Raw genomic sequence first — 24,591 nt, 5'->3', positions numbered from 1 at the left:
CCTTATGCTACCTTCCAGTATAAAAGCAAAGGATTTAATCTCTGCATCCCAGAAGCTGGAGCTGTTAGAGAAGAATACATTGTGATGTGACATCTGTCAGACAGAAAGGGTGACTGGAACATGGTGACATTATGGGTAAGTCACTTGTCTTCCTGCATCCTTATCCATTAAGGGCGATCACGCTATCCAGTCTTTTGTTTATCAGCAAACCTTTGAGGCATCAATGCCTTGTCATCTCAGATGGATGGTAGGACCATGTACATTGCAGTAATTATATTACATCAGCTATTCCAGGACTTCCTGTTCAGTGTTATACTGGAGGTACTCTCAACTGGACAGTGCCTGCATGTCCAAATCTTTCTGCTATAATTGTGAAGATATTCCTGATATTCCTTTCACATCACCCATTGTAAGAACAGAGTCTCCAACACATTTTTTCTAGGTCTAAAGAGGACCATATCATATCCCATCCCATTATATTTCTTGCTTGAACCATCACACAGAACTGAGAAATATGAAGAGAAAAGACAAATGTGTGCCTTTTAAAATCATATGTTTCCAGTTCTGCCTCTGTGCACCGACCTGCAAGAATTCCAGCCTGGGTCCTCCTCCTTTTCAAGCGTCCAGAGGAGGTGGGAACAGCAGCTTCAAATGGGCAGACTGCACACACAGGCAGGGTCTGTGCACTCTGTGGAAATCTGTGACTGGGAACCTGTCCTGAATCCAGGACCTGTTCTCCATCTTTTCCAGCAACACCTCTCCCTGCTCCTTAGCCACAATTTCTTTTCAAGGCTTGGGCTCCAATCCCAAATGCTTCCTTGGAGTCTGTGATTTTCCCAGGTCTGGCAGCAGCTCTAGACCTCCCCTTGGAGATTACAATGTTTTGGGGGAATGGCAGAAGAGTTTTCCACACCCTCTCTTTCAGGGATTCTCTATGCCCAAGTCTGAGATGAGGACTCTGAAGCAGGGCAGAGAAGGGTCAGTGAGGGGAGGGTGGGTATTCTTGTTGGGTGTGGATGGCAGGTAGGTGTAACTGGGAGGATCTGACTTCTCTACCTACCTTGTCTTTAAATACATCTGAATATGCCCCCTAATCTGTGGCATGCCTTGTTCCCAGTTTAATCTTCTAAAGTAATTCCTATTGCATGACTCCATGCCTGAAGTCTTTGGTCTTCAAAAAATATCTCCATCACAGAGATTTCTAGCTTGCATCTCTGACAATCACAAAAATTGTCTGACCCCCAGGCATTATCAACTTGTAAACAAGGAGCCTCTCATTGTGCTCAAGTCTGTACCCTCAACCTCCCACACACAAGTCTTTGGCTGTTTCCTTCACAGTAGTATTGAAGCCTCTTTAGTGGAATGTTTTTGCCTCCCTTCCAAAAGAATTAAATTTCATCTAATGGGAGACAGCACACTCTCTCCCTGGTTAAGAGTTAATCCATTTAGTGCAATGGAGATTGCTATTTTTACTATGTTGATCCTACCTATGCAAGAGCATGGGAAATCTTTCCACTTTCTGGTAGCTTCTTCCAACCTAACTAAAAGGCAGAGAGAGAACATGCAAATTCACAAAATCAGAAATGAAAAGGGGTTCATAACACAGATACTGGGGAAATCCACAGAATTATTAGGTTATACTTTGAAAACCTGTACTCCACAAAATTGGAAAATTTAAAGGAAATGGACAATTTTCTGTATCGATATCATGTACCAAAATTAAATCAAGAACAGATAAATAATTTAAATAGACCTATAACCCCTAAGGAAATAGAAGCAGTCATCAAGAGACTTCCAACCATAAAAAGTACACGGCTAGATGGTTTTAGCGCAGAATTCTACCAGGAATTCAAAGAAGAGCTTATACGAATACTCTTCAAATTGTTCCACACAATAAAAGCAGAAGGATCATTGCCAAACTCTTTTTACCAGGGTAAATTACCTTGGTTCCTAAATCACACAAAGACACAACTAAGACACCTAACTACAGATCAATCTCCCTCATGAACATTGATGCAAAAATACTCAATAAAATCCTGGGAAATCGAATCCAAGAATACATCAGAGAAATCACACTTCATGATCAAGTAGGCTTCACCCCAAGTATGCAAGGATGGTTCAACATACAAAAATCCATCATTGTAATCCACCATTTAAACAATCTGAAAAAGAAAAAACACATGATCATCTCACTAAATGCTGAAAAGGCATTCACAAAATTCAACACCCCTTCATGATAAAGGTCTTAGAGAGATCACGGAAAACAGGCAATATACAGCAAACCAACAGCCAACATCAATCTAAGTGGAGAGAAACTCAACATGATTCCCCTAAAATAAGGAACAAGAGAAGGCTGTCCCCTCTCTCCATACCTCTTCAATACTGTACTTGAAGTTCGTTCTAGAGCAATAAGACAACAAAAGGAGATCGATGGGATACAAATTGGAAAGGAAGAATTCAAACTATCACTATTTGCAGATAATATAAGAGTCTACATAAGTGACCTGAAGAATTCTACTAGGGGACTCCAACAGCTGATAAACACCTTCAGAAATGTGGCAGGATACAAGTTAACTCAAAAAATTCAATAGCCCTACTATATGTAGACAATAATCATGCTGAGAAAGAAATGAGAAAAATATCATTCTTTACAATAGTCACAAACAACATAAGATATCTTGGGGTAAGTCAAACCAAATAGATGAAAGACCTGTAGGACAGGAAATTTGAATTATTAAAACAAAGAATTTAAAAATGATACCATTGAGTCTTTTTTTTTAAAAAAAGTCCTTTATCAATGAGACCAAGAACCTCAAGAGGTACTGCTGATTTTTCTGGTATCAATATGTCTTTTATCTTAGTGTTGTTGTTTCTGTATTCTTTTTTGAGACAGGATTTCTCTGCAAAATAGCCCTAGCTGTCTTCAAAACAATTTTGTAGACCATGCTGGCCTTGAACTCACAGAGGTCTAACCACTTCTACCTCCTGAGTGCTGGGATTATAGGCAGGCACCACAATCCTAGGCTTCCAGATGTCTTAAAATGTATATTAACTGTGTAATGAAAGATTCGTTTGTTTGGGGTTTTTCTTGTCTAAGTATAACAATAGATGGCCATTAAAAAAAAACCCATGATATCTGACATGGAAAACTTTGGGAATTCTTTCAATTTAGTGTGATATCAGTAATGAGTCCATTATCTCTTCTCTTCTTAGTTCCTTAGTCTTTTATGGACATAGGAATGCTTATATATACTCTATTTTATATTATAAAAAAGGAATACATGTTATCCTTTCTGTTGGGTTACTTCACAGTGTAAAGAAGGCTGTTGTAAGCTTTTTAATACTTAAAGTTGTTTAACATGTTTGTGTTCAGAGTTTGCACACTGCTTTTGCTGTGGTTCATTTTCTGTTCTGTGGAGGTATGTTTCAAACAGTGTCAGTGCTACCAATTGGCTGGCCAGAGTTAAATATATAGGCAGCCTTATCAGAATAACACCAAAATTTTCAATGGAGACTTTCAAATCCGCAAAGCCTCATTAATGGGACCTAATTCTAATTTTTTGGATGAAGAAAATAGGGATCACAGAGGCTAGCAATTTTGCCTAAATTCGGTAGTAAAAGAATCTTACTTCTAAAAGTAAGAGAGTGCAACAATAAGTCTTTACTCCATCTGTCTGGGCTATACGAGCCAAGCATTGCAATGTGGGTGCTTTCTTCCAGTCTGCCTGAGTTCTGCCCTGTACCCTGTTAAGTTCCCAAGTAACACACATAGACTTATATTAGGCACAAATAATGCTTGGCCAATGACTAGGATTTCTTATCTGCTAGTTCAGTCTTAATTATCAACCATAGTTATAAGACTTATCTTATGAAGATGCTTTCTGCCTGCATCCTCTGTTCCTGGTGGATAACATGGCAACTCCAGAGCATAAACCAGGAGGAAGAGAGAAGGGTCAATTTCCTTCTTGCCGGTGCTTATATATGATTCCCCCTGCTATGTCAATTCCTGCCTGCATCACCACTAATTTACTACATTTCCCAGAATACTCCTTGACTCCTAGTACAGCCTGACTTGTTGCCTCATTTGCAAACAGTACTTTATTTATCACCCAATAAGACAAACACACACACAGAAGCACTTCCCATATTAAGAGAGGGTTGCTAAATTGGGAATTATTGCTTTATTTTGTTAGTAATATTCTGGTATGTTTGTATTTCTATTTTGCAATATAAAGAAAACAATCATTATATTCCTCTCCTTACTGTTTTCTCATGGATCTGATACACCGTTCTCCTTTGCACAGTGCAGGAATTTAAGGCACGTGCCAAGAATCTGGGTTGTATGTTTTGGGGAGGATTTTTTGTTGTTGTTTTACTTTTTAATGTTCCTTGTATATTTAGTGAAGGTTTTTAGAAAAACCTTGCAGTTTCTCCCACAGACGGATTGCACATCTTGGGCATCTCTCTGTAGCGGTGTTCCACAGTCCTGTCATACATCCATGCTATGTAACAATGGTAGTCTCATAAGCTCATGACTACAATTCACAAATTCCTGAAGGGAGATGCATTATTTCCAAATGTTGAGTAATGTCTATTGTGGTCCCATCTACACCATCTTAGTTATGCTTCACAATTGCTTCCCTTCTAAGGAAGGCATTTAGCTTTGAGTGAAATGTATGGAGACAAGGGAGGACTATGTCTCGAGAGGCATATCCCTGTGCAGGAACAATTGCACAACATGGTTGTGAATGAAGTGTCACACAAAATAGCTACCCTCAGGGCATTTCTTCTGTACCCCTCATATTGAAAATCCTTTCTTTTCCTGTACAATATATCCTGATTACAGTTTCCTCTATCTTTTCTACCCCCGGTTCCTGCCCTACTCCCATGTCATCCAGTGCCTCCACATTTGTGATTCTGATTAGAAAAGAACAGGCTTCGAGCAGATGCAAACCACATCACAAAATTAATTGGACTAAGGAAAAAAACTATGCCATACAGGGTGGACAAGGGAGCTAACAGAATGAATGGAGAGAAGTGGAGAATGAAAAATAATCAGAGACTCCCTGGTTCACACAGTCTGTAGTTCCATGAAGATGCTAAGGTGAAAGCTTTGCTATGGACACAGAGGACCAGGTGTAGAGCCATCATGCAGGCTATGTGCCTGCTGGTTCTGTCTCTATGACTGCATATGAGCTTTGTTCAATTAATTTAGAGTCCGTGTTCTCCTGGTGGCCTCCATCCCCTATTGCCCTTACAAGTTTTCTACCTGTGCCTTTCAGGGTTCTATAATCACTGAGAGGAGTGATTTGATGGAAACATCATAGAGACATCACTTTAATGTCTTTTTGTTCCAAGATCTGTCTGTCTCTCTGTCTGTCTTCCTCTCTCTCTAATTTTGGTTCTCTGTTTCTATCTTTCACGTGTCTACCCTGGGGCTGCTGTAATTGTTTCTAGTTGCTGCGGGATGAGACTTCTCTGAGGAGGTCTGAAATCTGATGACTATAGCAGAACACCATTAGGAGTTATTTTTTCACTACTGGGGAAAAACCAGCATTGTTTGCTTTAACAGTAGGTCTCAGGGCTATCTAGTGTCTGGTTTGTGGTCACGAAAGCAGTATCAGGTAGGGGTTCCATGTGGTAGAGTGGCCTTCACTCAAACTAGACATTGGTTGGTTATTCCCATAAGCTTTGTGCTTCCTTGGTCCTAGCATTTTTTGTAAGCATGACTGCAATGTAGATCAAAGGATATTGGCATGGTTGAGAGTTGTATTTCTCTTTTGGAAGCCTGAACAGTACCTTCTTATACTAAAGACACTGTGATGTAGTAATGAAGGTTGGCTGTAGACACCAGCTTGACCTGTCCACATCCAAGTAGTTGTGGGTGAGTATCCCTCAGCTGTGGGCCCTTGCTGTCAGTATATGCAAATCAACCTATTGTCTTGACATCTGCTTGAGGTGTTTGGGGATTTCCATGGGTCCTCTTTGGCCAACTTCTCAATGTTATGGAAAACACTCCTGATAATGGAAGATTGGTTTGATGAGAAGAGATTCACAGTGGGACTTTGTCTCCTTCCATTATTTGCAGACATCATCAGGATTGTGTTCTTATATTTTGCAAAGACTTCACTGCACTAGATTTTCATACAATGCCTCAACTGCTCCTCAATTCAACCTGTGTCTCCCTGAATTCCGTCTCTCCAACCCATTTCCCTCCCGCTCCTAACCCTAAGCTGCTGTTCTAGACTCTCCAGTCCACCCATAAATTCTCAAATTGCAAGTATTATTTATTGTTAGCCTGCCTTTGTTTTGAAGAATATAAAGTTTATCATTAGGATTATTATTATTATGCTTTGAATGACAATAGGTTGTTTTCCTATCCAAGAAATGCCATAAAATCCTTAGTAAAACGGTCAATGGGTAGCCATAAAATATTCTCAAAAAACCTGAAGCAGTTCCTTTCACGTCCTACAAATGCCACGTCAGTCTCCCCGTCTTCATATACGCTCTAATCTACCACTTCTGCTGTGTGGGGATGTAGCTCAGTGGTAGAGCTCTTGCTTTGCACGCATGAGGTCCCGGGTTCGATTCCTGGTGTCCCCCTGTCTTTTTAATATATGTTCCCTTTCGTAATCTTTTCCTACAAGGTGTGTCAAAGTTTAACTTCCCGTGAAAGCTAATTAGTGGATGAAATTGCTCATCTGTCACCTGACAAAGATCATCGCCTATCACTTGACGACATTTCCATGGAGACCACTGTAGTCTGGTGAGTAGAAACTAATCATGTCTACAGAATCATATTTTGTTCTAGAATCTAACAAAATGTGGAAGCTCTGCTTTCCTGCTGCTGGCAGATTCTTTAATGGGTATGCTTTCTAGGGTGATAACAAGGGTCAAGTGTTCTTGCTGTGAGAGAAAGGCAGCAGAACTGGGCAGTTTTGTATGCTGTGGCATCTTCTCGGGTTAGTTCTATTTCCTTTATAATCTTCTCATGTTATATAAAATAGTCTATTAATGATGTTTTCTGTTGAGACATTTACAAGATGACCTGAGAAGAAGGGGGCATATTGCAATAAAAATTCATTTTTAGACCTACAATGCAGTTGGGGAGATACCTAAACATACAGAAGGTGACAGCACATTACATTTTAAGAACAAATAATTAGGTCAATTTAAGTTATTGCAATAATTGAAGAGATGAGTAGTGTGGGAAAGATATGAAACAAGATGACTGGCCTGCTGCAAAAATGTTTTTCCAGCACTGAAAGCTGAAGCTTTTTCTAAAAGAGAATAGATATATGATCAGGACGGTTTCTGGAAACTACCCATGCTCTCAAACATGATAGCATATTGCTAGTCAGCAACACATAATTGTTAATTCCACATTATATTGTCAAGTTGAAATAATACTACAGTCTAAATATGAATTAAAATGAATGGGCCTCAGTAAATCCAAGAAGTATTTATTGTTAGCCTGCCTTGTTTTGAATAATATGAGCCTTATTATTATCATTATTATTATTATCCTTCTTTGATTGAAACTAGGTTGTTTTCTAATCCAATAAATGTACTAAAATTGTTATTAAATTACGAAACTGGAAGCCCCAAACTATAGGCACAGGTCTGACATAGAAAATTGCAGTCCCTAGGAATTATGGTTCACTCTGTCTGCTTTCATAAAAACAGTAATCAATGCAGGTGAGTGTTTGAGGATGAAGCTCAGCCATTAGACCCCTTCTTTAGCATATATGAGATCCCGGTTTTGAGTCCCTGTGTCTCCAAGTTAAAGTTTATAATTTTTCTCTTTCAGGATCTGTTCACATAAGGTGTCCCAGGCTTTAACTACTTTTTGTAAGCAAATATTTGCATAGATGGTTATTGGATGAAATTGCTCATCTGCCACATGACAACAATGTTCATCAATGACTATGAGGGTATTTCCGTGGAGACCACCATAGTCTGGTGAAAAAAAGTAATTATACCTCCAGGGATATGCTTTCTTGTAAAAAAGAAGCTAAGCTCTGCTTTCCTGCTGGTGGCAGGTTCTCCAGTGGGTATGATTTCTAGGGGGATAACAAGGGTGAAGAGTTCTTGTAGTGAGGGAAAGAGAGGGAGGGCTGGGCAGAGCCATTGCTGGTTACTGAACACAGGAAGCATTTGTGGTTGTCATACAAACCTGGGGTCATTATGGCGAACAATTTCAATGGCTACCCAGGCAAAGTCCTGGAAAGGAGAATTCCTGCTCTTTGCACTGAGTGAGCTTCTGGGTTCCTGGAGGTGAGTACCTGAATCTTCCTGAGGGTGGGGAGGCAGATGCAGGGATCCCACACCCAAGTAGGTTCACTCTCCCTTCTAGATTTGCAGCCAGGTGTCTGCAGAAGGAGAGAGAGTAGGGAACATTCTGCCTCCTGCATGTGCTGTGCTGTCTGGACCTGGCTGTGCTGGAGCCATAGGAGGAGTGTTCTGGGGGAGGGAGCAGCAGGGAGATAGACAGTAGAGTGAGCTCTCTCTGAACCCAGCTTGCTGCTCCCTGAAAAGGGATCAGATTGCTCCCGCACGGGATCTGAGGGACATAAAGCAGGAAAGTCTAAAGACTAATCAGTGATTACCTCAGATGCCTCTGTAATATGCAGTTGGTTAGAGGATTATTGTTCCTCCTTAGTAGTTTGTGAGTTAGTTTGGTTTTGAGACAAGGTTTCATTGTGTCCTACCCTGTCTGGGAACTCTCAATGAATCTCCTGCCTCAGTTGCCCTGTGAAGGGATTACAGCGGTGGGACACTTGTGCTTGTCTCCAGTTTGGGATTTTAATTTTCTTTTTTGTGGGTCCCAACCTATCCAGTAACGCTGATCTCTCCTCAGTGTCCCTGTCCTGACGCTCTCTGCATATGGCATTAAAATTCCTATTTAATGTCTTATAAATAGAACCAAACCTATCAATGTCCCCTTGAACAGCACACCAATGTCTTCTAATTTCTCAATTTCTGTTTGACTGACTTTGTGAACTTTTCTGTGTGTTTCATGGGAATTATTTACGGTATAAGTTTGTCTAACTTCCCTCCTCATAGAATCGTATCTTTTCAGTTCTCATCCATGCATTTGGAAGTTCAGCTAATTTTAAATTTTAAGTATTCCTCCTTCCCGGGTCATTCAGTTATGGTTTTACTTTATAAATAATTGTAATTTGAAGTAAAAGGAATCATAGATTACATACCAGTTACACTACCCTCTGTTCCCATCTTCTAACCCCCCCCACGAGTCCCTCATCAACTCCTGAGAGAGCATTAGGCCTCCCATAAGGTGTCATCATGAAAGTATGTCATATCATTAGGTTCAGGACCAATCTCTAGTCCCTCCCCCGTGTGTCTAGACTGAGAGAGTCTCCTCCCCCTTGTGTGTAGACTGAGAGAGTGTCCTCCCCCTTGTGTCTAGACTGAGAGAGTATCCTCCCCTGTGTGTCTAGACTAAGAGAGTATCCTCCCCCGTGTGTGTAGACTGAGAGAGTGTCCTCCCCCGTGTGTCTAGACTGAGAGAGTGTCCTTCCCCGTGTGTCTAGACTGAGAGAGTGTCCTCCCCCGTGTGTCTAGACTGAGAGAGTGTCCTCCCCCGTGTGTGGAGACTGAGAGAGTGTCCTCCCCCGTGTGTCTAGACTGAGAGAGTGTCCTCCCCCGTGTGTCTAGACTGAGAGAGTTTCCTCCCCTGTGTGTGTGTCTAGACTTAGAGAGTGTCCTCCCCCGTGTGTGGAGACTGAGAGAGTGTCCTCCCCCGTGTGTCTAGACTGAGAGAGTTTCCTCCCCTGTGTGTGTAGACTGAGAGAGTGTCCTCCCCCGTGTGTAGACTGAGAGAGTTTCCTCCCCCATGTATGTAGACTGAGAGAGTGTCCTCCCCAGTGTGTGGAGACTGAGAGAGTGTCCTCCCCCGTGTGTGTGGACTGGGAGAGTTTCCTGCCTCCAAAGGACAAAATTCTGGTTGTACTTCCAGAGGCAGGAAAAGACTGCCCAAGACCCCAACTGACAGCTGTGTTCAGGGGGCCTGGACCGTCTTATTCTGGCTCCCCAGGTGTCTGGCTGGGAGACTAGGTGTTCTGACTTTGTAAGGTCAGGCATTTCATAGCTGCTGATTCCTCTTTCCAACTGGATTATTGTTTGGCTCAGTGCTTACATTTCTGGTCTCAAACTTGCAGAGATCAGGCAGCCTCTTGTTCCAGAGTGCTAGCACTAAGTCGTGAGCCACCAACTTCCTGCTTGCCCTGGTTCATAGATGGGGTATATCTTTTTGATTCCAGGAGATTTTCCTGTGCCTGTTATGGATTTTATTAGATGTCTTTTCTGTCAAATTTTCACCCAGCACAGTGACATCAATTTTCTTCTGTGTGTTTCTTTTTTGTTTTTTGAGACGGTGTTTCTCTGTGGCTTTGGAGGCTGTAGGGAGCCGTCCCTGCATTCTCCATTACAAGATGGCGCCTGCATCCGGCAGGCACCGAATGTAAACAAGTTAATGCGCAGGCGCTGGGTAACTTTCCATCCCTTGGTCTCTGCCTCTTCCTTGGAGTCATATGGTCCGATGAGCTACAGCGAGTCAGAGGGTAACACGTCCGAGGCGGCGGTTGCCAGCCTTTATAAGGGATGGGTTTTTGGGAGTTCGGGGTCTCTGCTCTGTAAGCTTATGCTCTCTCTCTCAAGACGCATTGAAGCTTTACTGCAGAAGGATCCGAGTGTCCTGTGTCGTTCTTGCTGGTGAGACGATCGCGCGGGACAGGACGCTGTCCTGGAACTAGTTGTTACTAGCTGTTGTAGACCAGGCTGGTCTCTAACTCACAGTGATCAGCCTGCCTCTGCCCCCTGAGTGCTGGTAGTGAAGGCATGTGCCACCACTGCCCAGGTGCCTATGAGAGATTTTAAGTGGTGTAATTCTACTAGTGCTTCTTCAGTGATGATCTGGTGTTTATATATTCTGGTTTGTGGTCACCAAAGCAGTATTCGGTAGGAATTCTATGTGGTAGAGTGGCCTTAACTCAAACCAGACATTGGTTGGTTATTCCCATAAGTTTTGTACTTCAATGCCCTAGCATTTTTAGTAAACAAGACTGCAATGTAGATCAAAGGACTTTGGCCTGGTTGAGAGTTGTATTTCTCTTTTGGTACCTTCCTATACTAAAGACACTGTGATGTAGTAATGATGGTGTATATAGGTACCAGCTTGACCTGTCCACATCCAATGAGTTGTGGGTGAGTATCCCTCAGCTATTGGCCCTTGCTGTCAGTATATGGACATCCACCTATTGTCTTGACATCTGCCTGAGGTGTTTGGGGATTTCCATGGTGCCCTTTGGCCAACATCTCAATTTTATTTAAACCACTCCTGGTAGTGGAAGTTTTCTTTGATGATAAGAGAGTTACAGTGGGAATCTGTCTCCCTCATTATTTCCAGAATGTAATGGGAAAAGTTGAAGACCCCAACCAAGTGTGGGATCTCTAAGTCTAAGCAACATGACAGGAGGGCACAAGCAGTTCCCATGACAAACAGGGAACATAAGCTCACCACCAACTGCTCCGAAATCTGCCCCTACGCACTTGCCTTGGGAACACTGGAAATTAGACAGCCTCATGACCTGCTGGTCCTAAAACTTTTAGATTGAAGGATATGCTCCAGTTACAAATCCCTAGCCCACAGTTGTGCCAATTAATCTTACCTAACCAGGTGACAATTACTGCCTCCTTCCTGGCCCTTGATGTTGTGATAACCTTGTATGGAAGCTTTTTGCTAAGTAATCTCTGTAACTATGGGAACCTTTGGAACTGGGACTTGCATTCTCACACTTCCCCCTCTCCTTGTCCCTTTTAAAAGCATCTTGCCTTTGTGGTTCAGGACATCAACTATCAAGACTGAGTTGAGCCCCAGCTAGCTGGTTTGCTTTCTACATAAAATCCTTCTCGTGCTTACATTCCGGTTTCTTCGGGTCCTTTAGGATTTGGGGTCCCTCTCTTGGTGGGCACAACACAGATTTCATCATCATTGCCTCCATATATTTTACAAAGTTTTCACTGCACTAGATTTCCATACCACCTCTCAAATGCCCCTCAATTCTACCTGTGTCTCCCTGAATTCTCTCTCTCAAACCTATTTCTTTCCCCCTCCCAACCCTAAGCTCTCTTCTAGCCCCCTCCATACCACCCATAAAATCTTATCTATTTCCCATTGTCAGGGAGATATTTGTATCCTCATAATCTCTTCTTCTATATCCAATCTCTATGAGAGTGTAGGTTGTAGTGTCGGTATCATTTATTTAACCAGTCTTATCCACATATAAGCAAATATATACCATATTTATCACTCAGTCTGGGTAACGTCACTCACAATGATTTTTTTGCTCTATCCATTTGCATGCAAATTTCATGGTGATATTTATTAAACCTTGGAGTAATATTTTGTTGTATAAGTGCACCACAACTTCTTTAACCATTCTTCAATTGAGGGACATTTCGGTATTTTCAATTTTCTGGCTATTGTGAGTCCAACAAGAATGAACATGATTGAGCAACTGTCATTTTGGTAGGAAGAAGCATCCTTATGGAACATGCCCAAGAGTGTTATCTTTGGAAGTAGAGGTAGATTGATTTCCATGTGGAGTGAAAGACCCTTTAAATCATAAACACTCATAGACACTGAAGCAGCAAACACTGGGCTTGCATGAGTCTGCACCTGTAGGGAGAACTATTGATTAAAGTTGAAGCTGATCACTCCCTCCTGGGTGTGGTCTGAGTTATGTAGCAAGGCTTTAAGAAGGACAGAGGCGCTGGTGGCTCTCTTTCGCCTGTCTGAGCTGACTAGGACTCATTTCAGGGTCTGTCCTGCTCTGGTGCAAACCTGGTCACTGGCTCCCTTGGGTGAGTACTTTTCCCTATTAAACTACCTTTATCAACCTATCTCTGACTCCACTTTGTAAACATCTAAACTCCACCAGGTTTTCTATGTATGTTTCATACCTTTTAGTATATTGGGGGTAGATTTATTTGTATTTTTGGAACCTCTGAGTTTGTGAACAAGTGGGTCTCTGAGTTTGGGGTTTTTTATAGACTCTTTTCCTCCTGTTGGTTTGCATTTCCAACTTCTATTTGATAGTTATATTTTGTCTTAATCTAATTCAGTTTGTTGTATTTTCCTCTTATCACTTAGAATCCTGTAATTTTCTTTTTAAATAAGTTTACTTATTGAAAGCATCTGAAAATAGTGATGAGGTCTTCATTAACAACCAAGAAGTTTTTTTAAGATATTAATATGAAACATGAGGCTTTACATGAAAACACCATGTGTTATACAACAGTCTTTTAGCAGTTTGCTTCTAGACTTGTGAACACTTGCTTGTTAGATTGTGAACCATGCTCCAGACCCTTCTCTCCTGTGGATCACAGCAGAGGCCTCTGTGCTCACAATCACATATGAACAGCACAGTTCTGGGGACAAGCTACCACAGCCAACAGCACTGAATCCAAACAATTAGGGCTCCAGAGGGGCTTACTTTAGTCAACAAGGGACCAGTAGAAGAAAGCTCAGCAGGGTCACACCTAGAGCTGCCGGCCAACATTTTTGAACAGCATGACACAGAAGCCTGACTTCACCCCGGAAGCCAGTCGAAGACTGGGCAGTCCTCCCTTCTTATTCCTGCAATGAGAGCTGAAGACAAAACTGAAACAGACACCTAAATGAGGTGAGTTGGCTGACCACTGAGTCCACAAAGTCTCCCCAATCCTTGTGGCTCCCATGTACGCTATTTATTTTACATACATGTCTGCACACAGGTATCCATATGGCTGCTGCTCAGATGCAAGCCTAAGACTCTTGTGGAAGAAAGAGGACAGTCCCACAACCCTGATGATAATAGTAAGGTGGCCTGGGATAATTTCTCGCCCCTGCTTAAGGAAGATTGGAAGCACAGAGCCCTGTCCTGGACTGTGCATTGGGCTGGACACATTGTAAACACTGAAAAGAGGCAGTCCCCTCTAAATCTTCACAAAGCATGTACACTCAAATATGTACACAATGACTTCAGAAAGTTTAAAAGAAACTCGAAAAACTGTACACAGTATTTAAATTGTCTCAGGAGCTGCTTCCCTGCTACAGGAGGAATGTGATGTTGCCAGATGGCTCCTTCTCTGGAAGGAATAAGAGGCTTTGGGCCAGACTCAGAGGCACCTACCCATCACATGCCTTGCTAACCCATAGCAAAGCTGCCAGGTGAACCCAAGAGATGCAGGGGGCAAGGCACCTAGCAGCTCTGGATGAAAGCACTGCACCTAAAGGAAGATTTCTGGCTGAGACGTTAATTTCATTATCAAACTGAAGATCAATCCATTTTGACCCCCTCAGAATTTCAACAGACTGATTTATGGGAATTCCTGACCTGGGATCTCATGGGGCCCATGAGAGAGATGTAGGACACCCAGCCCAGTCTTATTTTGCTTCTCTGGAAATGCGAAATGTTTAAAAACATTAAAGACTGATGTGTTCTTCCGAAGGCAGACTCAAGCTCTCCCACAGGCAGGCAGGCCACAGATACGTGAACAGCCATCGGGTTTGACAAGGCCAGCTGAGCCAGAAGACCACGGGGAGAACAAGATAAGGAAGGCGGAAGGCACCCACGGGCTTGAGGTTGGAGGCCGGGAAGTGAGAACTAGCTGCCTATTGAAGGAGATGTCCAAGCCTGAACCCGCTGCTATTGCTATTGCCTGGCAATGTGAATGGGAGCAAGGTGATCATCTGCGAATTCCAAAGCCGTACCGACAAGGTCTGCTCAGCCCCTGGCGTCTGAGTGGCTTTTCTGAGAGCAGCTGAGGAGGCAGAGGGCTGAGGTGGCCTGGTTTTGGTGGCCCACTACACTCACTTGGTTGGGTAGTCAGCCTTGTTGCAGCACGAGTTTGCTGTGCTGCTTCTGAGCCTGATGGGTGAACGGGGCTGGACTCTGCAGCACAGCTTCTGTGCCAGTGGCTGCAGACTGCAGAAACCATGTCACTAAAGCTTTTTCGGCTTTGGAGGCCTGCAGAAAAGAAAGCTCTCCTGGCGAGGCGAGGTAGGAAGAAATGAGAGTACCTGCATGGCTCATGCCTGGCAGGTGGCTGGCTCACTGTTTTGGTAGGACCTGCATGTATGTCCCAAAGCGAACAACAACAGGACAGGGGCATGGACTTCTGACACCAGATAAAGTGGAATGGCAATACGGAGTCAGGTCAAGATATAAAGGTAGTTCAATTAGGAAATTGCTAGTCATTCAGATCACCCTAACCAGTCAGCAGGTGTTGGGAGCCATAAGTTAAGGGGCCATCCAGAGCAGTGGAAAATTACAGACTCTTAAAGGACTTGCCACCTGGCAACTGCCACCACTGGCTGTTCTATTCCGGGAAGAGATAAGCAGCTCTGAGGACAAGAAACATAGGAGGTTCTCGGGCAACAGACATTCTTTAGATAGCCGTTTGCGCAAATCACCAGATGTACTAACTCCCTGCTCCCTCCTCAGTTCCTCCTCCATGTTGCATGCAGTGCACATCCCAGTAGCCCCACCGCCAGAGGCCAGCGGCCACTACAAGCTCGCTCCCCGTTCCCGCCTCCCTCCCCACTCCCTCCTTGCCACATTCCTATATAAGTCTTACTGCTTCTTCAATAAAATGAGACCGTGACAAAAACTTATGCTCGTATGGTCTCCTTCTTTTCCCCCGCCCATGATTCTTTTCAGGCAGTACCTCTTCAGACCCTGAATAACTGGACCTGCTGGACGGGTCCAGCAGGGAGCAAGATAACTAGACGAGGTCCCAAATTCATGTCCCTCACACTTAAACCTTCCTCCCATCCCCTGACCACCCTCCTGGTCCTGATCCTCATCCTCTGGGAAGTGAGCTTGCTTCTTTGGAACATTCCAATGCAGACACTGGGCCAGGTTCTCAATACAGTCCATCACAGGGTGCAAACATAGAAAGAGGACAGCTGGTATCAGGAGGTTGTGATGCTGATGCTGTCTCCATGGCACATTTCCTGTCTCTTCTGTCCATCAAAAGACACCCGTGCAGTGTGACACCATAGTCTTCAGCTAGACCACTGCAGGGATCTCCATCTGACAGAATGAGAGCCAGGGGCAGATGGATGTGACCCCGGTGGCTTGCAAGTTGGTGTGGACCATGGAAGTCGCAGCTGCTGCAGCTGTATATGGTGTGCTGGCCATGGCGTGGAGATGACCTCTCCATTGCCTGAACAGTGTTGCTAGGTTGTCCATCCAGGTAGACATCTACATTCAACAGGTTTGAGGATGGGCCTCTGAGGATCACCATTTCATTGAAGACTGGGTAGTACTTGACCTGCTTTCGGCCCTCTGTGTCCAGGCCGTTTTCACTGAGGCCATTATGACACCGTCAAGTTAAACTTATACTACAACCTGAATTTGAATTCAAGAGGATGGGCCTGAATTATTGCAACTATTATGTATTGTTAGCCTGCGTTTTTTGAATAATATAAAGTTTATTATGATTATTATGATTACTATGCTTTGAATGACAATAGATTTTTTTCTCATCCAAGAAATGGCATAAAATCATTATTAAAACATTCAATGGGTAGCTATAAAATATACTCAAAAGAAAACATGCAGTTCCTTTCAGGCCCTACAAGTGCTGGATCCATCTCCCTAACTACATATATGCTGTAATCACCCTCTCATTCTTGAAAGGGGTGTAGCTCAATGGAAGAGCTCTTGCTTTGCACACGTGAGGCCCCGGCTTTGATACCCGGCGTCTCCAACTGCTTCCTTTCAGAATCTATTCTCTTTTTATCTGTTCCCTTTCAGGATCTATTTGTACAAGGTGTGTCAGACTTTAACTTCCTGTTGTGAGGTCAAATTTCCATACCTAATTAGTGGATGAAATTGTTCATCTGTCACCTGACAACAATGTTCATCTATGACTGTGATGTCATTTCCATGGAGACCACTGTAGTCTGATGAGTAGAAACTAATCATGTCTCCAGGATCTTGTTTTGTTCTTGGATCTAACAAAATGTGGAAGCTCTGCTTTCCTTCTGCTGGCAGATTCTTTAATGGGTATTCTTTCTAGGGTGATAACAAGGGTCAAGTGTTCTTGCTGTGAGAGAAAGGCAGCAGAGCTGGGCAGTTTTGTATGCTGTGGAATCTTCTCGGGTTAGTTCTATTTCCTTTATACTTTTCTCATGTTATATAAAATAGTCTATTAATGATGTTTTCTGTTGAGACATTTACAAGATGACCTGAGAAGAGCGGGACATATTGCAATAAAATTTTATTTTTAGACCTACAATGCAGTTGGGGAGATACCTAAACATACAGAAGGGACAGCACATTACATTTTAAGAACAAATAATTAGCTCATTTTAAGTTATTGCAATAATTGAAGAGATGAGTAGTGTGGGAAAGATATGAAACAAGATGACTGGCCTGCCCCAAGTAGAAAAAAATGTTTTCAAGCACTGAAAGCTGAGGCTTGTTCTAAAAGAGAATAGGAATGATGGTTCACTCTCTCTGCTTTCATATAAACATTAATAAATGCAGGTGAGTGTTTGGGGATGAAACTTAGCTGCTGGAGCGCTTATTTTGCATATATGAGGTCCCGGTTTCCAGTCCCAGTGTCTCCAAGTTAAGGTTTTTAAATTTTTCTCTTTCAGGATCTATTCCATATGGTGTCCCAGACTTGAGAACTCATATTTGCATAGCTAGTTAGTGGATGAATTTGCTCATCTGTCACTTGACAGAAATGTTCATCTATGACTGTGAGGGTATTTCCGTGGAGACCACAATAGTCTGATGAGAAGAAAGTAATCATGCCTCTAGGGATATGCTTTCTTAACACAAAGAAGCTAAGCTCTGCTTTCCTGCTGGTGGTAGTTTCTCCATGAGTATGATTTTTAGGGTGAAAACAAGGGTGACGAGTTCTAGTAGTGAGAAAAAGGGAGGGAGGACTGGGCGGGGCCATTGCTGGTTACTGAACACAGGAAGCATTTGTGGTTATCATAGAAACCTGGGGTCATTATGGCTACCGATTTCAATAGCTACCCAGGCTATGTCCTAGAAAGGAGAATTCCTGCTGTTTGTACTGAGTGAGCTTCTGGGTTCCCGGAAGTGAGTACCTGAATATTCCTGAGGGTGGGGAGACAGATGCAGGGATCCCACACCCAAGTATGTTCACTCTCCCTTCGAGATTTGCAGCCAGGTGTCTGTAGAAGGAGAGAGAGTGGGGACCATTCTGCCTCCTGCATGTGCTGTGCTGTCTGGACCTGGCTGTGCTGGAGCCATAGGAGGAGTGTTCTGGGGGAGGGAGCAGGAGGGAGATAGACAGTAGAGTGAGCTCTCTCTGATCCCAGCTTGCTGCTCCCTGAAAAGGGATCAGATTGCTCCCACACAGGATCTGAGGGACATAAAGCAGGAAAGTCTAAAGACTCTGTAATATGCAGTTGGTTAGAGGATTATTGTTCCTCCTTAGTAGTTTGTGAGTTAGTTTGGTTTTGAGACAAGGTTTCATTGTGTCCTACCCTGGCTGGGAACTCTCTATGAATCTCTTGCCTCAGTTGCCCAGTGAAGGGATTACAGGTGTGGGACACAGTGTGCTTGTCACCAGTTTGGGATTTTAATTTCCTTTTTGTGGGTCCCAATCTATCCAGTAACCCTGATCTCTCCTCAGTGTCCCTGTCCTGACGCTCTTTGCATATGGAATTAAAATTTCTATGGAATGTCATATAAATAGAACCAAACCTATCAATGTCCCCTTGAACAGCACACCTAAATCTTTCGAATTTCTCAATTTCTGTTTGTTGACTGACTTTGTAAACTTTTCTGTGTGTTTCATGGGAATTATTTACGGTATAAGTTTGTCTAACTTCCCTCCTCATAGAATGGTATCTTTTCAGTTCTCATCCATGCATTTGGAAGTTCAGCCAATTTTAAATTTTAAGTATTCCTCCTTCCCGGGTCATTCAGTTATGGTTTTATTTTGTAAATAATTTTAATTTAAAGTAAAAGGAATCTTAGATTACATACCAATTGCAGTACCCTCTGCTCACATCATCTAACCCCCCCACGTGTCCCTCATCAACTCCTGAGAGAGCATTAGGCCTCCCATAATGTGTCATCATGAAAGTCTGTCACATCATTAGGTTCACGACCTAGTCCCTAGTCCCTCCCCCGTGAGAGTATCCTCCCCCCGTGTGTCTAGACTGAGTGTCCCCCCCCCGTGTGTGTAGACTGAGAGAGTGTCCTCCCCCATGTGTGTAGACTGAGAGAGTGTCCTCCCCTGTGTGTGGAGACTGAGAGAGTGTCCTCCCCCATGTGTGGAGACTGAGAGAGTGTCCTCCCCCGTGTGTGGAGACTGAGAGAGTGTCCTCCCCCGTGTGTCTAGACTGAGAGAGTGTCCTCCCCCGTGTGTGTAGACTGAGAGTGTTTCCTGCCTCCACAGGACAAAATTCTGGTTGTACTTCCAGAGGCATGAAAAGACTGCCCAAGCCCCCAACTGACAGCTGTGTTCAGGGGGCCTGGACAGTCTTATTCTGGCTCCCCAGGTGTCTGGCTGGGGGCCTAGGCGGACTGACTTTGTAAGGTCAGGCATTTCATTGCTGCTAATTCCTCTTTCCAACTGGATTATGTTTGACTCAGTGCTTAGCTGTCTAGTCTCGAACTCACAGAGGTCAGGCAGCAGCTGCCTCCAGAGTTCTATGACTAAGTCATGAGCCACCAACATCCTGCTTGCTTAGATTCATAGTTGGGGTATTTCTTTTAGATTCCAGGAGAGGTCCCTGTGCCAGTTTTTTTTTTTTTTTTTTTTTTTTTTTTTTTTTTTTTTTTTTTTTTTTTTTTTTTTTTGGTTAATCGAGACATGGTTTCTGGGTGTAGCTTTGGATCCTATCCTGTCACTCGCTCTGTTGACCAGGCAGGCCTTGAACTCACAGAGATCTGCCTGCCTCTGCCTCTGCCTCCTTGGTGCTGGGATTAAAGGCGTGTGCCACCAACACCCGGCCCAGTTACCATTTTTATTAGATGTCTTTTCTGTGAAATCTTCACCTAGGCACAGTGACATGGATTTTCTTCTGTGTGTTCTCTTTGACATTTACAGGCTTAAGTTTATATTCTTCTTTGTTTGAGAGGTAAGCCTTACAAATACTGTTTCGTTTCAAAATCACCATGTTACCCTATATGACAGCATCACCCTAGAAATCCAAGTATTATTCAAATGGATGGAAACAGAAGAAACCATTCTGATCGAGGTAATCCAGTCACCAAAAGACAGGCATGTTTTGTACTCACCATAAGTGGATTTTAGACATAGTCTAAAGGATTGTCACACTGCACTCCATGCTTCAGGAGAGGCTGGGCAACAAGGAGGACCCTAAGAGAGACATACATGGTCCCCTGGAGAAGTTGAAAGGGACATTATCTCCTGAGCAAATTGGGAGTATAGTGGTAAGGGAGAGGGAACTAGGAGAATAAGAAGGGGAGAAAAGGAGGGGTTAGGAAAACAAGATGGGGCAGGAATGATGAGTTGGGGGAAGAACAGAAGAGAGCAAGATAAGAAATACTATAATAGAGGAAGACATTATAGGTTTAAAGAGAAATCAGGCACTAGGTAAATGTCTGCAGAGCTACAAAGATGACACCACCTAACAATCTAAGCAACAGAGGAGAGGCTACCTCATATGCCCTCTCGTAATAATGAGATTGATGACTAATTCATATGCCTTATTAGAGCCTTCATCCAGCAGCTGGTGGAAGTAGAAGCAGACCCACAGCCATACCTTGAACCAAGCTGAAATCCTGTTGCAGAGGTGGACTGATAAGCAAAAGGTTCCATGCCAGGCTGGTGAAACACACAGAAACAACTGTCCTGAGCAAGGGAGAGCTCTTGGTCCCAGACTGATAGCTGGGAAACCAGTATGGGACTAATCCAGACTCACTGAATGTGGGTGTCAGTGACGAGACCTTGGACATGTATAGAGCCTCTTGCAGTGAATCAGTACTTATACCTAGTATAGGAATGGACTTTGGCAGCTCAACCCACATAGAGGGATGCTCCCTGAGCCTAGACACAAGGGGGTTGGATAGGCCAAAAATATGACAGAGCAGAAATTGTATGGCATAGTTAGGGTGTTAGTTGGGGGCGGCAGGGGAGGAAGGGAATAAGAGGGATCTCAGATTGACAAGTAAAATAATTTCTTTTCTAATAAAAAGAAAATACACTTGAAAAATAAATCCAAAAATTCATTTTGTAATTTGCAACTATCCATGATTTCCAAAGTATATTTCCACCTAATAATCTCTGAAGCACATTGGCTTTAGACGCATTTTTCTTTTTATTTTACTTACCTAGAAGTATTCATTTGAGATCATTCAATATTTATCTAGTAGCTTAGACTAAAGTTCCAGAGGGGAACCAAATATATGATTTGAAGGATCTAATTATGTCCAAGCACCTTCTTGAACTTCACATGAGAATGTAAAGAAAGCTTATTTCACCTAGGCCTAAACTTACATATAATTGGACAGATTTGGCGAATTGTTCAACATGAAATTCACATTTTAAAATTCTTTTACTCAAGGATGGAAAGATGGCTGAGCAGTTAAGAGAATAACTGTTCTTGCAGAGGACACAAGATTTGTTCACATCAAGCATGTCAGGTGGTTCAGAGCTGCCTGGAACTCAAGCTCCAGTCCATCTGTGTTTTTTTTTTTTCTTCAGGTTTGATTTTGTTTGTGCATGATACAATGTAGGTCCTAATTTATATTTGTGGGATATGGATATACACTTGCCTCAGTATTCTTGCTTAAAGAACATTCTTTCTACACCAAATTGCTTTGCATATTTGACAAGTATCAGTTCTCCAGCAATCCAGGGATGGTACATATATCAATAAAACCAGTGCCTGAGAGGCTGCAGGGAGAGTATTGTCAGTCCTTCTCAGCCTAGACTACACACAAGTTTGATGGCAGCATGGAATACATAGAAAGATGTTGTCTCAACAGAGGCAGTGGTCTGTAAATGTGTGGGTATAACCCTGGAGTGTTGATTTGTGTCTTTACTTCCCTGCTTGGATTCCTATAGCAGGATGGCCCATCTAATGTAGTTTCATATGCAGATCTCTTATCAGGCAATGCTCTTCTCTATCTTTATGTTTCTAAGATCCCCAATTCAATGCATTGATCTACAAAGTTCAAAATTTCCCACCCAATTAAAATAGGATAATCTTATTGTTTTCCATGGATTGTGAGGGTCAGTTTTGAATCAATAAACATCTTACCAATAATTAGATGTTTGGCACATGAACATTATATGTCCTTCATTCATGTAGGTTGTCTTCAATTCAGCAATGTTTTGACGTGTTTCAATCTACAGATACTACAGATTTATAGGGCAGGAGCATTCTTAAGTTTTGCACTGTTTTGATTCACCAAACCTGATAGTATTTTTAAAATTCAATTCCTAATTATTGTTTTTTTCCTGGGAACTAGCTATTAGATTTTCTGTGAACCGTCAGGAACCAAATGTCATCCATACTCATGAAAGCTTTTTGTTTGAAAGCATGGATCACTCCAAGAATAGAGACCTTATTTGATGCTGGATGCAGTTTGCCCACATTTCCCTATCAGTGTGCAGAGGTCATTGACAGTCAATTTCGAGGAATGTCCCAGAGGCAAGTCCACAGACCATCTACACAGGAACCACACTGAAAGAACATATTTAGTAGCTTTCAGCATCCCGAGTGTGGTTAGAGATGAATCTGTTGCAAGATGTGAGTTCACCTCTTGACCTCTCTGTTAACACTGTAATGGGTATCAGGGAGCTAGGATAGTGAGAGGGAGAGGTGATGTGTCTGTGGAACAGGAATTCCTAGACAGATGTTGGGACTGCAGAGACTGAAGGATTGATGGACAGAACTTGAGTGATGTGGAGACGAATGAAGATTGGAGCCCAGAGGATAATTACAGTGTGTGCTCTCCTTACCCCATGAGTAGCCACTCCTTGGTCCCCCTGTGTTGGAACTACCTCACGTCTTGTCACTGACACATGAAGTAGGACCTGACATCTTAACAGAGTTTTTTTTTTTTTAATCAGAACATACCTCCTTAAAACAAAGTCTTAAGTGTCTACCATTCAAACGACATAATGTCATCACACAGCAGGTAACACCTATAGCTGAGGTTCCTCTGCTTTACATAAGAGCCTACTTACCATTTCCTCAAAAGTATTAAACCGGTGACTGGATTCATAGTGGTCTTTGGTCCGTTATTATAAAAAGTATATATAAGTGTTCCCACATTGTAACATAGAAATTGTACTATCTTAATCAGTCTCACTCTTATTTTCTCAGTCATATTTAACCCTAGAATAAATTCTCTCTTCCTCTTTAGAGGAGAGAGCTGTATTTTTTTTAATTTATATCTGTTAGTGTGCATTCTGTATATGCTTGTGTGTGTGCAAACATGCCTCTGAAGTTTCCAGGAAATTCAACTTGTGCCTCACTGAGGGCTAAATGATGTGCTCAGGTCATTCATAGATTCAAGAGCATATTAGGAACAAGTTTGCTATTGTGCTTTTTTACACCTTGTCTTTTATTTTTTTACCCACATCATTACCACACGGTCATAATGACTTCTGTGGGATTTGGAAGAGACTAATAATATATTTGTGAAAGTGAGTTAAATTACATAATGCTATGAGAGGATTTAAGTGACATAATTCAACAAGTGCTTCTTCAGTGATGCTCTGGTGTTTATATATCAATTCCTTACTTCCGTACCTATATACTCCTATATTGATTTCTATCAGTATGACTCAGAATACACGTTATTATTATCCTCTCATATTGCCCTTGTCTATATTGATGACCAAGTTGTCCCAGTATTGGCCAGAGGAATCCATTTACAATGGCATCAGTGTTCATCTGGTGCCTCTGGAGTCTTTGCTGAGTCTAAACATTGCACTCACTGACCCCGTGTATATAAAGGAGGTAATGATGCTCACATCCAAGGATCATGTTCAAGACTTAAACAGACATAAAAAAACCTAGTGTTTCGTGTGTCTTGTTTGGCACACTCCCCTTGCCTCTTTCATACTGTCAATGTGATGGCTCTGGCAGGACAGAATGGACATGAGCACATGAAAAGAAGGATAGGATACTTTTCGAGGTAATGGGAAGTAAACAATCTCACATTTCCATTATGTCTGTGCATTCACAGGTCTCACTGTGTGTGTTCAGGGGAATGTGATGAACTGGGAAGAGGAAGACCATCATTGCATAACTTCCACTGATGGAGTCTGCACAGGCAAGCTACCACCATTCCATATCATGGCTTTTATGTGCTGTCTCATCCTGGTTTCCGCTGTTTAATGTGTAATATTTCCTCTTATGCTGCCTTCCAGTATAAAAGCAAAGGATTTAATCTCTGCATCCCAGAAGCTGGAGCTGGTAGAGAAGAATACATTGTGATGTGACATCTGTCAGACAGAAAGGGTGACTGGAACATGGTGACATTATGGGTAAGTCACTTGTCTTCCTGCATCCTTATCCATTAAGGGCGATCACACTATCCAGTCTTT

The 24,591-nt window shown here is 42.6% G+C and overlaps 1 long non-coding RNA gene and 1 other non-coding gene across 2 annotated transcripts; both read left to right on the top strand.

Annotated features, from left to right (window-relative positions):
* Nucleotides 1-21: 21 nt before the first annotated feature.
* On the top strand, nt 22-24,317 carry LOC113837578. The gene is made up of 3 exons (XR_003488258.2): nt 22-135; nt 6,648-6,766; nt 24,231-24,317. It is a non-coding gene; the product is annotated as an uncharacterized LOC113837578 (long non-coding RNA).
* Nucleotides 6,532-6,603, top strand: Trnaa-ugc. The gene has a single exon. It is a non-coding gene; the product is annotated as a tRNA-Ala (tRNA).
* Nucleotides 24,318-24,591: the final 274 nt, after the last annotated feature.

Source organism: Cricetulus griseus, chromosome X, assembly GCF_003668045.3.
Source record: "Cricetulus griseus strain 17A/GY chromosome X, alternate assembly CriGri-PICRH-1.0, whole genome shotgun sequence".
Classification (NCBI taxonomy): Eukaryota; Metazoa; Chordata; class Mammalia; order Rodentia; family Cricetidae; genus Cricetulus; species Cricetulus griseus.
The sequence above is the reverse complement of the archived record's forward strand: the minus strand, read 5'-3'. Positions and strand labels throughout refer to the sequence as shown.